Source organism: Schistocerca nitens, chromosome 8 (genome assembly GCF_023898315.1).
Source record: "Schistocerca nitens isolate TAMUIC-IGC-003100 chromosome 8, iqSchNite1.1, whole genome shotgun sequence".
NCBI lineage: Eukaryota > Metazoa > Arthropoda > Insecta > Orthoptera > Acrididae > Schistocerca > Schistocerca nitens.
The window spans coordinates 544,255,881-544,270,695 of NC_064621.1; positions in this window are offsets into that span (position 1 = coordinate 544,255,881).

The following is a 14,815-nucleotide window of genomic DNA, read 5'->3' on the forward strand; positions in this document are numbered from 1 at the left end:
TTCAGAAGTGAAAAGGCGTTGGGAGGGGTGTGTCAATTTTGGAGGAGAGTATTTCGAAGGAGACCATGCACAATAATTTAAAGGTATGCGTAGAAAAATTTTGTGGGCAGAGTTCCAGAATTTTTTGAACAGACCTCGTATGAGGGGAGAGGTGTGCCGGTGATAAGCTCATGTAACTGAGGTGTTCTTGAGTTTACGCAGCAACCGATAAACGTTGATTTACAACCGTCGATTCTGACCAGCAATAAACCGCAGCCGGGACCCAGTGCCCATAACGCAGCTCGCGGCGCGAATAACGCGGACGTCGACGCCGGAAGGAGCAATTTTAACGGCTGCGGGAGGTGATTCCGCAGAAAGCGGCCGCACCGCACCACGGCACACAAAAGGTTGCCTCGTAAATACGGCCAATAAACAGCGATTTACGACCCTCCGTCACGGGAGAAGGGGCCGGGGGGGGGGGGGGGAGCGGGTCTCGGCGAACCACAAACACCCACGTGGCGCAGCTCCGCGGCCGGCTCTGGCCTGAAGGCAGTGAAAAGGATCCGTCCGTCAAAGTCACGTGACAAATGGTCTGGCCATGTGATGTGCGCAGTATAGCCTCACACCTCATAACACCTGCTGGCGGAGTAACAGAGTTTATGCAGCCTATAGGAACTGGCGCAGGCTGTAATACAGGTACTCAGTGTTTGTGCAAACTGAAACGCCAGAAAAGTAATGGTCTGCATCACTACAAAATCGGCGAACGAGTAGAGCCCTGGAACCATAACAAATGATGCAGAGAGACGATGCATACCTAAGCCAAGCCTCTTTCTTGTGACAGGAAGGGCCAGTGTTATGACACGTTCAGTTGGTGCAGAGCCGTCAAACGAAGTCGAAAAGGTGTGACCAAGAGCAAGTATGCGCCGTCCACATCAAAGGACCCAATATCAACATTCTACAACGGCTATCATGAAATTACACAGGCCAAGGTCATCTAACCATGCAGCATGACCAGTTCGTGATACTGTTATTTTAAACTGCGGGAAACCGCAGCCAAATGTGAACATTTTGAGTGAAATGATCCGACCTCTCTGTGAATAATTTATATTAAAAGTCACGACCGGTTTTGTGTCAATTGCAGACGCATTATCAGATAATACAGATTCTTTTTAACAATTAATCGCCGAAAGGTAACTGCCTTAGAGCCACTCCCCATCATTCACGTCAGGTTGTAAACAAATAGCGAGCTAAAATCGGTAGCCCATAGCTAAAATAATAATGGGGATAGCAGAACCGTGCCACAAGCTGGAATGTGGTTCAGCATCAGTTATCCTAGCCCTATTAAACGACCTCGTTCAAACTTCAGTGAGGTGTTGATAACGGCTTCTTTGTCGCCTTAAAGGCATTCTTGACGAACATCAGCTCACCACGTCCAATCTCAAAGGCAACTAACGCTCACGACCGTTGCAGGCTGATACTGATCTTCGGCCTGACATGGCTGCTTGTCCTGTTCCAGAGGTTGCCCCTCAGTCTGCAAGATCCGGGCGGTCGCAGAGGGTGGGCTTACTGGTAGTTGGGAGCTCCAACGTCAGGCGCGTAATGGGGCCCCTTAGGGAAATGGCAGCAAGAGAGGGGAAGAAAATCAATGTGCACTCCGTGTGCATACCAGGCGGAGTCATTCCAGATGTGGAAAGGGTCCTTCCGGATGCCATGAAGGGTACAGGGTGCACCCATCTGCAAGTGGTCGCTCATGTCGGCACCAATGATGTGTGTCGCTATGGATCGGAGGAAATCCTCTCTGGCTTCCGGCGGCTATCTGATTTGGTGAAGACTGCCAGTCTCGCTAGCGGCATGAAAGCAGAGCTCACCATCTGCAGCATCGTCGACAGGACTAACTGCGGACTTTGGTACAGAGCCGAGTGGAGGGTCTGAATCAGAGGCTGAGACGGTTCTGCGACAGTGTGGGCTGCAGATTCCTCGACTTGCGCCATAGGGTGGTGGGGCTTCGGGTTCCGCTGGATAGGTCAGGAGTCCACTACACGCAACAAGCGGCTACACGGGTAGCAGGGGTTGTGCGGCGTGGGCAGGGCGGTTTTTTTAGGTTAGATGGCCTTGGGCAAGTACAGAAAGGGCAACAGCCTCAACGAGTGCGGGGCAAAGTCAGGACATGCGGGGACCAAGCAGCAATCGGTATTGTAATTATCAGCTGTCGAAGCTGCGATGATAAAGTACCGGAACTTCAAGCGCTGAAGGAAAGCACCTAAGCTGAAATCGTTATAGGTACAGAAAGCTGGCTGAAGCCAGAGATAAATTCTGCCGAAATTTTTACAAAGGTACAGACGGTGTTTAGAAAGGATAGATTGCATGCAACCGGTGGTGGAGTGTTCGTCGCTGTTAGTAGTAGTTCATCCTGTAGTGAAGTAGAAGTGGATAGTTCCTGTGAATTATTATGGGTGGAGGTTACACTCAACAACCGAGCTAGGTTAATAATTGGCTCCTTTTACCGACCTCCCGACTCAGCAGCATTAGTGGCAGAACAACTGAGAGAAAATTTGGAAAACATTTCACATAAATTTTCTCATCATGTTATAGTCTTAGGTGGAGATTTCAATTTACCAGGTATAGACTGGGACACTCAGATGTTTAGGACGGGTCGTAGGGACAGAGCATCGAGTGACATTATACTGAATGCACTATCCGAAAATTACCTCGAGCAATTAAACAGAGAACCGACTCGTGGAGATAACATCTTGGACCTACTGATAACAAACAGATCCGAACTTTTCGACTCTGTATGTGCAGAACCAGGGAATCACTGATCATAAGGCCGTTGCAGCATCCCTGAATATGGAAGTTAATAGGAATATAAAAAAAGGGGAGGAAGGTTTATCTGTTTAGCAAGAGTAATAGAAGGCAGATTTCAGACTACCTAACAGATCAAAACGAAAATTTCTGTTCCGACACTGAAAATGTTGAGTGTTTATGGAAAAAGTTCAAGGCAATCGTAAAATGCGTTTTAGACAGGTACGTGCCGAGTAAAACTGTGAGGGACGGGAAAAACCCACCGTGGTACAACAACAAAGTTAGGAAACTACTGCGAAAGCAAAGAGAGCTTCACTCCAAGTTTAAACGCAGCAAAAACCTCTCAGACAAACAGAAGCTAAACGATGTCAAAGTTAGCGTAAGGAGGGCTATGCGAGAAGCGTTCAGTGAATTCGAAAGTAAAATTCTATGTACCGACTCGACAGGAAACCCTAGGAAGTTCTGGTCTTACGTACAATCAGTAAGTGGCTCGAAACAGCATATCCAGACACTCCGGGATGATGATGGCATTGAAACGGAGGATGACACGCCTAAAGCTGAAATACTAAACACCTTTTTCCAAAGCTGCTTCACAGAGGAAGACCGCACTGCCGTTCCTTCTCTAAATCCTCGCACAAACGAAAAAATGGCTGATATCGCAATAAGTGTCCAAGGAATAGAAAAGCAACTGGAATCACTCAACAGAGGAAAGTCCACTGGACCTTACGGGATACCAATTCGATTCTACACAGAGTATGCGAAAGAACTTGCCCCCCTTCTAACAGCCGTGTACCGCAAGTCTCTAGAGGAACGGAGGTTTCCAAATGATTGGAAAAGAGCACAGGTAGTCCCAGTCTTCAAGAAGGGTCGTCGAGCAGATGCGCAAAACTATAGACCTATATCTCTGACGTCGATCTGTTGTAGAATTTTAGAACATGTTTTTTGCTCGAGTATCATGTCGTTTTTGGAAACCCAGAATTTACTCTGTGGGAATCAACATGGATTCCGGAAACAGCGATCGTGTGAGACCCAACTCGCTTTATTTGTTCATGAGACCCAGAAAATATTAGATACAGGCTCCCAGGTAGATACTATTTTCCTTGACTTCCGGCCTACGGAATATCAGTCCAGCTGTGTGGCTGGATTGAAGAGTTTTTAGCAAACAGAACACAGCATGTTGTTATCAATGGAGAGACGTCTACAGACGTTAAAGAAACCGCTGGCGTGCCAGAGGGGAGTGTTATGGGACCATTGCTTTTCACAATATATATAAATGACCTAGTAGATAGTGTCGGAAGTTCCATGCGGCTTTTCGCGGATGATGCTGTAGTATACAGAGAAGTTGCAGCATTGGAAAATTGTAGCGAAATGCAGGAAGATCTGCAGCGGATAGGCACTTGGTGCAGGGAGTGGTAACTGTCCCTTAACATAGACAAATGTAATGCATTGCGAATACATAGAAAGAGGGATCCTTTATTGTATGATTATATGATAGCAGAACAAACACTGGTAGCAGTTACTGCTGTAAAATATCTGGTAGTATGCGTGCGGAACGATTTGAAGTGGAATGAGCATATAAAATTAATTGTTGGTAAGGAGGGTACCAGGTTGAGATTCATTGGGAGAGTGCTTATAAAATGTAATCCACCAACAAAGGAGGTGGCTTACAAAACACTCTTCGACCTATACTTGAGTATTGCTCATCAGTGTGGGATCCGTACCAGATCGGGTTGACGGAGGGGATAGAGAAGATCCAAAGAAGAGCGGCGCGTTTCGTCACAGGGTTATTTTGTAACCGTGATAGCGTTACGGAGATGTTTAATAAACTCCAGTGGCAGACGCTGCAAGAGAGGCGCTCTGCATCGCGGTGTAGCTTGCTCGCCAGGTTTCGAGAGGGTGCGTTTCTGGATGAGGTATCGAATATATTGCTTCCCCCTACTTATACCTCCCGAGGAGATCACGAATGTAAAATTACAGAGATAGGGCGCGCACGGAGGCTTTCAGACAGTCGTTCTTCCCGCGAACCATACGCGACTGGAACAGGAAAGCGAGGTAATGACAGTGGCACGTAAAGTGCCCTCCGCCACACACCGTTGGGTGGCTTGCGGAGTATAAATGTAGATGTAGATGTAGACGTAGAATTCAAAGCAAACCTGATACGCATTCTCACAGTGGGGTTACTAGCGCCATTCCTGTCCGACTGACGTCAAATTTGAATAGGCATCGTCTTTCCGACGGAGAAAAACGCCTACCATTATGGCGCACAACTCCTTCTCAGTGTTGCGATTTTCTTAACATCAATGTATAAGAACATTATTTGACTTTATACACGCATGTGATACATATTTTATAGTGAAATCATTAAATTATTCAGTGATGAAAAATGAAACACCGTAAGAAGTGCGAAACTGTTTCGTCTACGTAATAAAAAAAATGTCGTTGAGAATTTAATTTCTATTGCACTCGTCTAAACTTACAGCGAGAAGGTTATTGCTAAAATTGATTTTGGTAACATCTGAGATAAGACATCTGCGTTTGTCTGCAAGAGACTAGCGCGAGAGCACCTGTGGGCCGCCGCCAGCATTTTTGTTCTGATGGTTCGTCTCATTCGTCTGACTACCAATTTTTTTATATATGGTTATTTTAGTTAATTCATTCAGACGTAACAATCTGAAAAAAATGTTTCCCATCGTCTCATTTTCCAACACGGGGAGAGATTGTACATAAAAGATTCTTCAAAAGTACCTCCGCGATTTTATAAAATGACGTACTAACTGAAACTCATACCGTCATCAATTCAGGTAGCATCTCTGCAATACATAACTCATATTAGGAGATCACAATTTGGGCTTTGTTTGTGACGTGTGCAAGTCGTTGACATGACGTGTCCGGGAAGGTGCGACGGCAGTCCGTTTTGCACATCTGGTAACAGGGTTGCCGATCTACAGGCGCGAACTAATCCGACGGGAAGATACGGAGCCGAGGGTTAACAATGGAACTTGAGGACAGCAAAACCCACAGGCGCAATCTGTAACAGTAATGATTCTGCGAAACATTAACAGGTATACCTTTACCAGTGGAATACTGATGCCTAGCAATAACACGCAGCAAGTTCCCACTGATTCACTGATAATCTATCGTGGAACACATACGTCACGTTGGCAGTCAAAGTGTCAATAGGACCGAGAATATTCGCCACCTCCCGATAAATTTTTATTTTCCGATGCTACAGATCCTTTATCGTTGCGTCAGTGACCCAAAATGCCGATATGAGGTACACAAAATTAATTGTACGTGCTTACAAGCATTGAAGTCATATGGTTTCGTGAAATTCTAGTTGTTCCCAAATATACTACAAGTCTGTTGGCCTCAGCATGCAGCAGGTCTAGGTTCATTGTGTGAACATACTTCGCCCATGCTTCTGCAATGTCTCTGCATCCGTTAAAATGTTTCGTCCACCATTAAACTTTCTGAATCGAAAACAAAGTGAGCGAAAAGTATTAAGAACAGAGGTCTCTGATCCAGAATAATATTTTTTTTTCACGGATATCACACTGTGTTTTTCATAACTGTAATTCATAGATATTTAGTTCTACATCTACATACATACTCCGCAAGCCACCTGACGGTGTGTGGCGGATGGTACCCTGAGTACCTCTATCGGTTCTCCCTTCTATTCCAGTCTCGTATTGTTCGTGGAAAGAACGATTGTCGGTATGCTTCTGTGTGGGCTCTAATCTCTCTGATTTTATCCTCATGGTCTCTTCGCGAGATATACGTAGGAGGGAGCAATATACTGCTTGACTCTTCGATGAAGGTATGTTCTCTAAACTTTAACAAAAGCCCGTACCGAGCTACTGAGCGTCTCTCCTGCCGAGTATTCCACTGGAGTTTATCTATCATCTCCGTAACACTTTCGCGATTACTAAATGATCCTGTAACGAAGCGCGCTGCTCTCCGTTGGATCTTCTCTATCTCTTCTATCAACCCTATCTGGTACGGATCCCACACTGCTGAGCAGTATTCAAGCAGTGGGCGAACAAGCGTATTGTAACCTACCCCCTTTGTTTTCGGATTGCATTTCCTTAGGATTCTTCCAATGAATCTCAGTCTGGCATCTGCTTTACCGACGATCAACTTTATATGATCAGTCCATTTTAAATCACTCCTAATGCGTACTCCCAGATAATTTATGGAATTAACAGCTTCCAGTTGCTGACCTGCTATTTTGTAGCTAAATGATAAGGGATCTATCTTTCTATGTATTCGCAGCACATTACACTAGTCTACATTGAGATTCAATTGCCATTCCCTGCACCATGCGTCAAATCGCTGCAGATCCTCCTGCATTTCAGTACAATTTTCCATTGTTACAACCTCTTGATACACCACAGCATCATCTGCAAAAAGCCTCAGCGAACTTCCGATGTCATCCACAAGATCATTTATGTATATTGTGAATAGCAACGGTCCTATGACACTCCCCTGCGGCACACCCGAAATCACTCTTACTTCGGAAGACTTCTCTCCATTGAGAATGACATGCTGCGTTCTGTTATCTAGGAACTCTTCAATCCAATCACACAATTGGTCTGATAGTCCATATGCTCTTACTTTGTTCATTAAACGAATGTGGGAAACTGTATCGAACGCCTTGCGGAAGTGAAGAAACACGGCATCTACCTGTGAACCCGTGTCTATGGCCCTCTGAGTCTCGTGGACAAATAGCGCGAGCTGGGTTTCACACGACCGTCTTTTTCGAAACCCATGCTGATTCCTACAGAGTAGGTTTCTAGTCTCCAGAAAAGTCATTATACTCGAACATAATACGTGTTCCAAAATTCTACAACTGATCGACGTTAGAGATATAGGTCTATAGTTCTGCACATCTGTTCGACGTCCCTTCTTGAAAACGGTGATGACCTGTGCCCTTTTCCAATCCTTTGGAACGCTACGCTCTTCTAGAGACCTACGGTACACCGCTGCAAGAAGGGGGGCTAGTTCCCTCGCGCACTCCGTGCAAAATCGAACCGGCATCCCATCAGATTCAGCGGCCTTTCCTCTTTTGAGCGATTTTAATTGTTTCTCTATCCCTCTGTCGTCTATTTCGATATCTACCATTTTGTCATCTGTGCGACAATCTAGAGAAGAAACTATTGTGAAACAGCATTGGAAAAAGATATTTAGTACTTAGGCCTTTATTCTGTCATCCTCTGTTTCAGTACCATTTTGGTCACAGAGTGTCTGGACATTTTGTTTTGATCCACCTACCGCTTTGACATAAGACCAAAATTTCTTAGGATTTTCTGCCAAGTCAGTACATAGAACTTTACTTTCGAATTCATTGAACGCCTCTCGCATAGCCCTCGTCACACTACATTTAGTTCGAACAGGACAGAATGATTGGTCTCCAGGAAAAGGGTTTGCCTTACCAAGTATTGTTACTCGCATAGAGTACGCTTGTGTGACAGTGATGAATGCCTAGAAGCAATGGAGAGAAGAGGGTCGTACCAGTGACTAAAGCTTGGCGGAAATTGAGACGCGTATAAAGTGTATGGGGTGGCGCAATACAGCGGGCATTTTTGTAAATTATTTTTGTAAATTCAGAGGTTCAAATGGGACCACGCAAATTGGACATTCCTGACCAGAGTTCTCACCTGAATCCAGTAGAACACCTTTGGTATGTGATAGAACAGCAGGCCCGCTCCAAACCCCAGAATCCAATATCGCTGCCTCCTCTGCCTTCGGCTCCTGAGGAAGAACGGGCTACCTTTCTTTCATAGAGACTAAGACGCCAGGAAGTGCAAAATGGCTAAGCAGGGATGGCTAGAGGACAAATGTAAGGATGTAGAGGCCTGTCTCACTAGGGGTAAGATAGATACTGCCTACAGGAAAATTAAAGAGACCTTTGGAGAGAAGAGAACCACTTGTATGAATATCAAGAGCTCAGATGGCAACCCAGTTCTAAGCAAAGAAGGGAAGGCAGAAAGGTGGAAGGAGTATATAGAGGCTTTATACAAGGGCGATGTACTTGAGGACAATATTATGGAAATGGAAGAGGATGTAGATGAAGACGAAATGGGAGATAAGATACTGCGTGAAGAGTTTGACAGCGCACTGAAAGACCTGAGTCGAAACAAGGCCCCGGGAGTAGACAACATTCCATTAGAACTACTGATGGCCTCGGGAGAGCCAGTCATGACAAAACTCTACCATCTGGTGAGCACGATGTATGAGACAGGCGAAATACCCTCAGACTTCAAGAAGATCATAATTATTCCAATCCCAAAGAAAGCAGGTGTTGACAGATGTGAAAATTACCGAACTATCAGTTTAATAAGTCACAGCTGCAAAATACTAAAGCGAATTCTTTACAGACGAGTGGAAAAACTGGTAGAAGCCGACCTCGGGGAAGATCAGTTTGGATTCTGTAGAAATGTTGGAACACGTGAGGCAATACTGACCTTACGACTTATCTTGGAACAAAGATTAAGAAAAGGCAAACCTACGTTTCTAGCATTTGTAGACTTAGAGAAAGCTTTTGACAATGTTGACTGGAATACTCTCTTTCAAATTCTAAAGGTGGCAGGGTAAAATACAGGGAGCGAAAGGCTATTTACAATTTGTACAGAAACCAGGTGGCAGTTATAAGAGTCGAGGGGCATGAAAGGGAAGCAGTGGTTGGGAAGGGAGTGAGACAGGGTTGTAGCCTCTCCCCGATGTTATTCAATCTGTATATTGAGCAAGCAGTAAAGGAAACAAAAGAAAAATTCGGAGTAGGTATTAAAATTCATGGAGAAGAAGTAAAAACTTTGAGGTTCGCCGATGACATTGTAATTCTGTCAGACACAGCAAAGGACTTGGAAGAGCAGTTGAACGGAATGGACAGTGTCTTGAAACGAGGATATAAGATGAACATCAACAAAAGCAAAACGAGGATAATGGAATGTAGTCAAATTAAGTCGGGTGATGCTGAGGGAATTAGATTAGGAAATGAGACACTTAAAGTAGTAAAGGAGTTTTGCTATTTAGGGAGTAAAATAACCGATGATGGTCGAAGTAGAGAGGATATAAAATGTAGACTGGCAATGGCAAGGAAAGCGTTTCTGTAGAAGAGAAATTTGTTAACATCGAGTATAGATTTAGGTGTCAGGAAGTCGTTTCTGAAAGTATTTGTATGGAGTGTAGCCATGTATGGAAGTGAGACATGGACGATAACTAGTTTGGATAAGAAGAGAATAGAAGCTTTCGAAATGTGGTGCTACAGAAGAATGCTGAAGATAAGGTGGGTAGATCACGTAACTAATGAGGAGGTATTGGATAGGATTGGGGAGAAGAGAAGTTTGTGGCACAACTTGACAAGAAGAAGGGATCGGTTGGTAGGACATGTTTTGAGGCATCAAGGGATCACAAATTTAGCATTGGAGGGCAGCGTGGAGGGTAAAAATCGTAGAGGGAGACCAAGAGATGAATACACTAAGCAGATTCAGAAGGATGTAGGTTGCAGTAGGTACTGGGAGATGAAGAAGCTTGCACAGGATAGAGTAGCATGGAGAGCTGCATCAAACCAGTCTCAGGACTGAAGACCACAACAACAAGACGCCTCATTGAAAGTGCCCTCAACAGCGTTCATTCCATGATAAAGGCGAAGGATGGATGCACTCGACATTAATGTGCACTAATAGGCGTCTGGATACCTTTCATGAGATTGTATACACAAACGACTAATGCGATACAATCAGCAGCAGTATACGATTGTTCGCTGGCGATGGAGTTGTGTACTGGATAGTGTCCATAATGGGTGATCGTAGAGAACTGCAGAAACACCTTGTCAAATATTGCAGGTGACGTATTCATTGTCAGCTCTCGTTAAATGTTGGTAAATGTAACGTAATGCTCATAAGACAGAGATAGAACCCGGCAGTATCAATTTACAAGATTAGCTATGAACATGGTAAGCATGTCACTTCGTGCAAGTGTCTAGCAGCGCGGGGTAGCCGCGCGGTCTGGGCCTCTTGCCACGGTCCGGGCGGCTCCCTCCCGTCGAAGGTTCGAGTCCTCCATCGGGCATGGGTGTTCGTGTAGTCCTTAGCGTAAGTTAAAGTTAGGTTAAGTAGTGTGTAGGCTTACGGACCGATGACCTAAGCAGTTTGTTCCCTTAAGAATTCACACACATTTGAACATTTTTGCAAGTGTCTAGGGATAACATTAGTCTGTACGAAACGATACGAAATGGGACTGCTACCTAAAATCTGTATTAGATACGGCGAATGGAATGCTCAGATTTGTCTTAAGAGTTTTGGTACAATGAACGTCCAACGCAGGGGTTGCCTAGAATTCGTCTCGCGAGTGCCGCAGCGCTAAGCCTTCTTGGCGTAGTTCCACCACCTCCACGCCACGCTGTCTGAGCGCGAGGAGGCTCAAGAGCAGAAAACTGCGAACGTGTATCAATGCTGTAGCGGAACATACGACTTGGTTTTACATTTCATCTTTCTCAACAACATAGATCAAAAACAATCAAATTTTCCGTTTTATTTAATTATTTTTTGAGTGCTGAAGACATAACACAGATTTTATCTGGTACTAATTGTCTGGCAGACTCAGACTATTTCACAGAATTACGCACTCAAGTTGCCACTTAATCGTGACTTATTTAGTTTCACAATCAAAAAAAGGTCTTTCACACAAATCTGCCAATCGAAATATTGAAGCATTTTTGCAGCCTCATTATGGATGTGGAAACTCTACCCGAGGAAAGCGACGTAGACATCGTGGACAGTTTTAGCATTACAGAGGCTTGCCTCTAAGACGGAAATTACCTTGCACATCGATGAGTTACGTCTGTACATGCACAGGACACTTTCAACTGAAACGGCAAACGGACTGGAAAACAGCTGAAAACAGGTGTCAGAGTGGTATACTTACGTAATCACTTAAAATGCAAGGTCTGCAGTCCACTCAGGACGTTCTAATTTTCGTTCTTGAACTCTTTTTTCCTTCACAAATTCGTTCCCGCCATGCTCCTTGAGTTAACCAACGTTACATTGCAGGAATATATAAAGTCTCCACACTCTTCCTTCAGTTTCTTCGAAAACTGTTGCTACTGACAGTCAAATAACGCGTGCGACTTCAGCAACTTTACTATTAGTACCATCTGTTTTTTCGCATGGTCCATGTCTGCAATGGCTCTGAGCACTATAGGACTCAACTGCTGTGGTCATAAGTCCATTAGAACTTAGAACTACTTAAACCTAACTAACCTAAGGACAGCACACAACACCCAGCCATCACGAGGCAGAGAAAATCCCTGACCCCGCCGGGAATCGAACCCGGGAACCCGGGCGTGGGAAGCGAGAACGCTACCGCACTCCATGTCTGCAAATTTAGCACGAAGTGCGTCTTGATGTACAGAACAATGAGTCCCGTCTGTCGATCGTTGTAATTTTTTGCTCTTTCATTGTCAATTAAATCTTTAAATTATTTGTGAATGGCGTTGTAATGTCATTTCGTAGCTAATCTGCAGTACCCGTCGCATATGATACTGCATAACATACTTAGAGAATTCTCGTCCCTCTCTTGTGTCATTCCCATTCTTTTTTATAGGACTGTGAAGATAGATCGCTAGACTGCCACTTTTTGTGCAAACAACCACTGGACCTGCTGGCATCCTTTATACCACGAACAAATAGGGAAGGGTAAATAGCGCTGACACCTCGATTCTGCCGAAATGAAAGGAAAAGAATTGTGCCGACTGAAAAATGCCACACCACAATACTCAATCAAATGTCGCACGGTTCCGAATACTTCCGATAAGGACCGAGCAAATCCGAGTGACAGGCCGGGCCTTGCCCCGCACTCCGCCAACATGCTTTCTGCATAATATTCGTGATTATAATAGTAATGTCCCTCTCAGAAACAGTGCTATCAGCACTTCAGAGGCAACCTCCATGGTAAGTTCCAAGTAGAATGTTCTTCCGCCTCGTCTTCTAATCACAAAAATGGAAAATAATCTCACCACTTGCCACGAAGTTTTGTCACCATTACGGGCGGCACACCAACAGTTACTTCCGTGAAATCTACAGTCTTCGAGAGTTCACTTCCTGCTTTTACCGAAAACGCGTTTGGTAGCTCTCTAGCTCTGACGTCATCTGAGGCAGAGCAATGATGATGATGTTTGGTTTATGGGGCGCTCCACTGCACGGTCATCGGCACACGTAAAAAGTCGAAATTTTTACACAGTCCATTTTCTTTTTACAATACATTCTAGTCACTGTCACGAATGCTGATGATAATGAAATGATGAGGACAACACAAACACCCAGTCCCAGGGCAGAGAAAATACCCAAGCCGGCCGGGGATCGAACCCGGGACCTTGTGATCCAGAGGCAGAAATGCTAGCCACATTTTTATCGTTCTCATTTTTTTCGATTTTTTTCGTTGCGTTTGTTCCGTGCGGATGTCCCATGACAGCCTTTCAAGTTCAGCGTTGACCCGTTGACTCAGTTTTTTTATTACGGTGGGCAGCTAAGCGTCTAACCGAACACACTGAGCAACCGTGCCGGCATGTCCACGAGCTGCGGACCCGAGGAAAAGCGTATGCCAGCATTTGACTGAGGCGGACAGATTGATAGCTCGGTGGGAAGTCTCTCTATTGCCTCTCATGCCGAATCTATATTGTAAAGTTGTTACTTTAATTTGTGGTGTAAGCGGTGCTGATATTCAAGACCATAAAAGTGGGTTAAAAGCTGTGAGCTATCTGAGGAAGTTAACCTTGCATTACTGAGCAACTGTTTCACCAGGTATCCAGTCTAGCTTACCAAATTCCCAACCAGACTAACATTAATTATAATCTTTTAGTATTCATCTTACGATATTTAAATAAAAAGCAATAAATCAGTTTATATTTGGAAATTTATTTTAACATTGATCATTGAAATTTCAGCATATTAAACTTGATTCATAACTAAACTGGTGCCTTATTTAGGATTGTGAAAATTTGAGGTTGTAATCTTATGGAACACATCAAATAAAGAGCCGAGATTGGGAGACTGCATACATCACTGCATTCATAAAATAACACACGAAGCACGTTGAAACATGTGCAAGAGGAAATTAGCCACAACCAAGATTCAATTTTCACCCAAAGAAGTTACGTTCGTAGCGCAATCCTGTCCGTCATGTAATTACCACACACTGGCATACTAAATTCATACTAACTCTCTGTGAAATCTTCCCGAAAAGAATAGCTGAGGGCTACTTTGATGCTTACACCACATGCTTCACGTGGTCAACTTGGTTTACACAAAGAGTGTAACTCCACAATAATTTTGATAATTAAAATAAATTAGATCGGAAAGCAATTTACAAAAGAAAAACCTCGAAATGGTTACTATCGTCTTACTATTAACCTGATGGGTCAAACAATTGTATAAGCACGTGGTACTGGTCTCACAAAGTACGGCCCACGTGGGTTGAACATAAAGAAAAGTTGCTATATTGAAAAATATTGTCAAGACGAGACGTTATAATCTCACGCACATTCGCATTTAAGATTGATGATCTTAGTTAGAGTTACTGATCAACACGTGGTTCCACTTTAGTCTAGTGACAAAGCAACTACCGGAAGATAATCTGAACTGTGACTCGAATTAAACTGTGTTGCAATTTAAGATAACATTAGATATTTTAGAGCTAAACCTGAAATAAAGGTGATTAAATTTTCAGTTAGGCTAAACTTAGGAAATCCATTGTCCTATCGACTTAGCAGACACGCGCTTAGCCGGAGATCTTACCACTTCAGACGCTCGCCGCGGACAGACTGACCTGCGCTCCTACCGAGCGTGCTTCCCAGATACAAACGGAAGTGACCAGAGAGACAGCTTCCTATGCCAACATGACAAGGGTCGGACAGGAACATACTAGGAATGGAAACCTCTCTGCTTTTAGAAAGCGTAGCTACCTGTTCCGACGTTGGTCCTACTGTTCTCTAGCAGACAGGCTTGTCTGCTACGATCAAGCATGCAACTAGAAATAC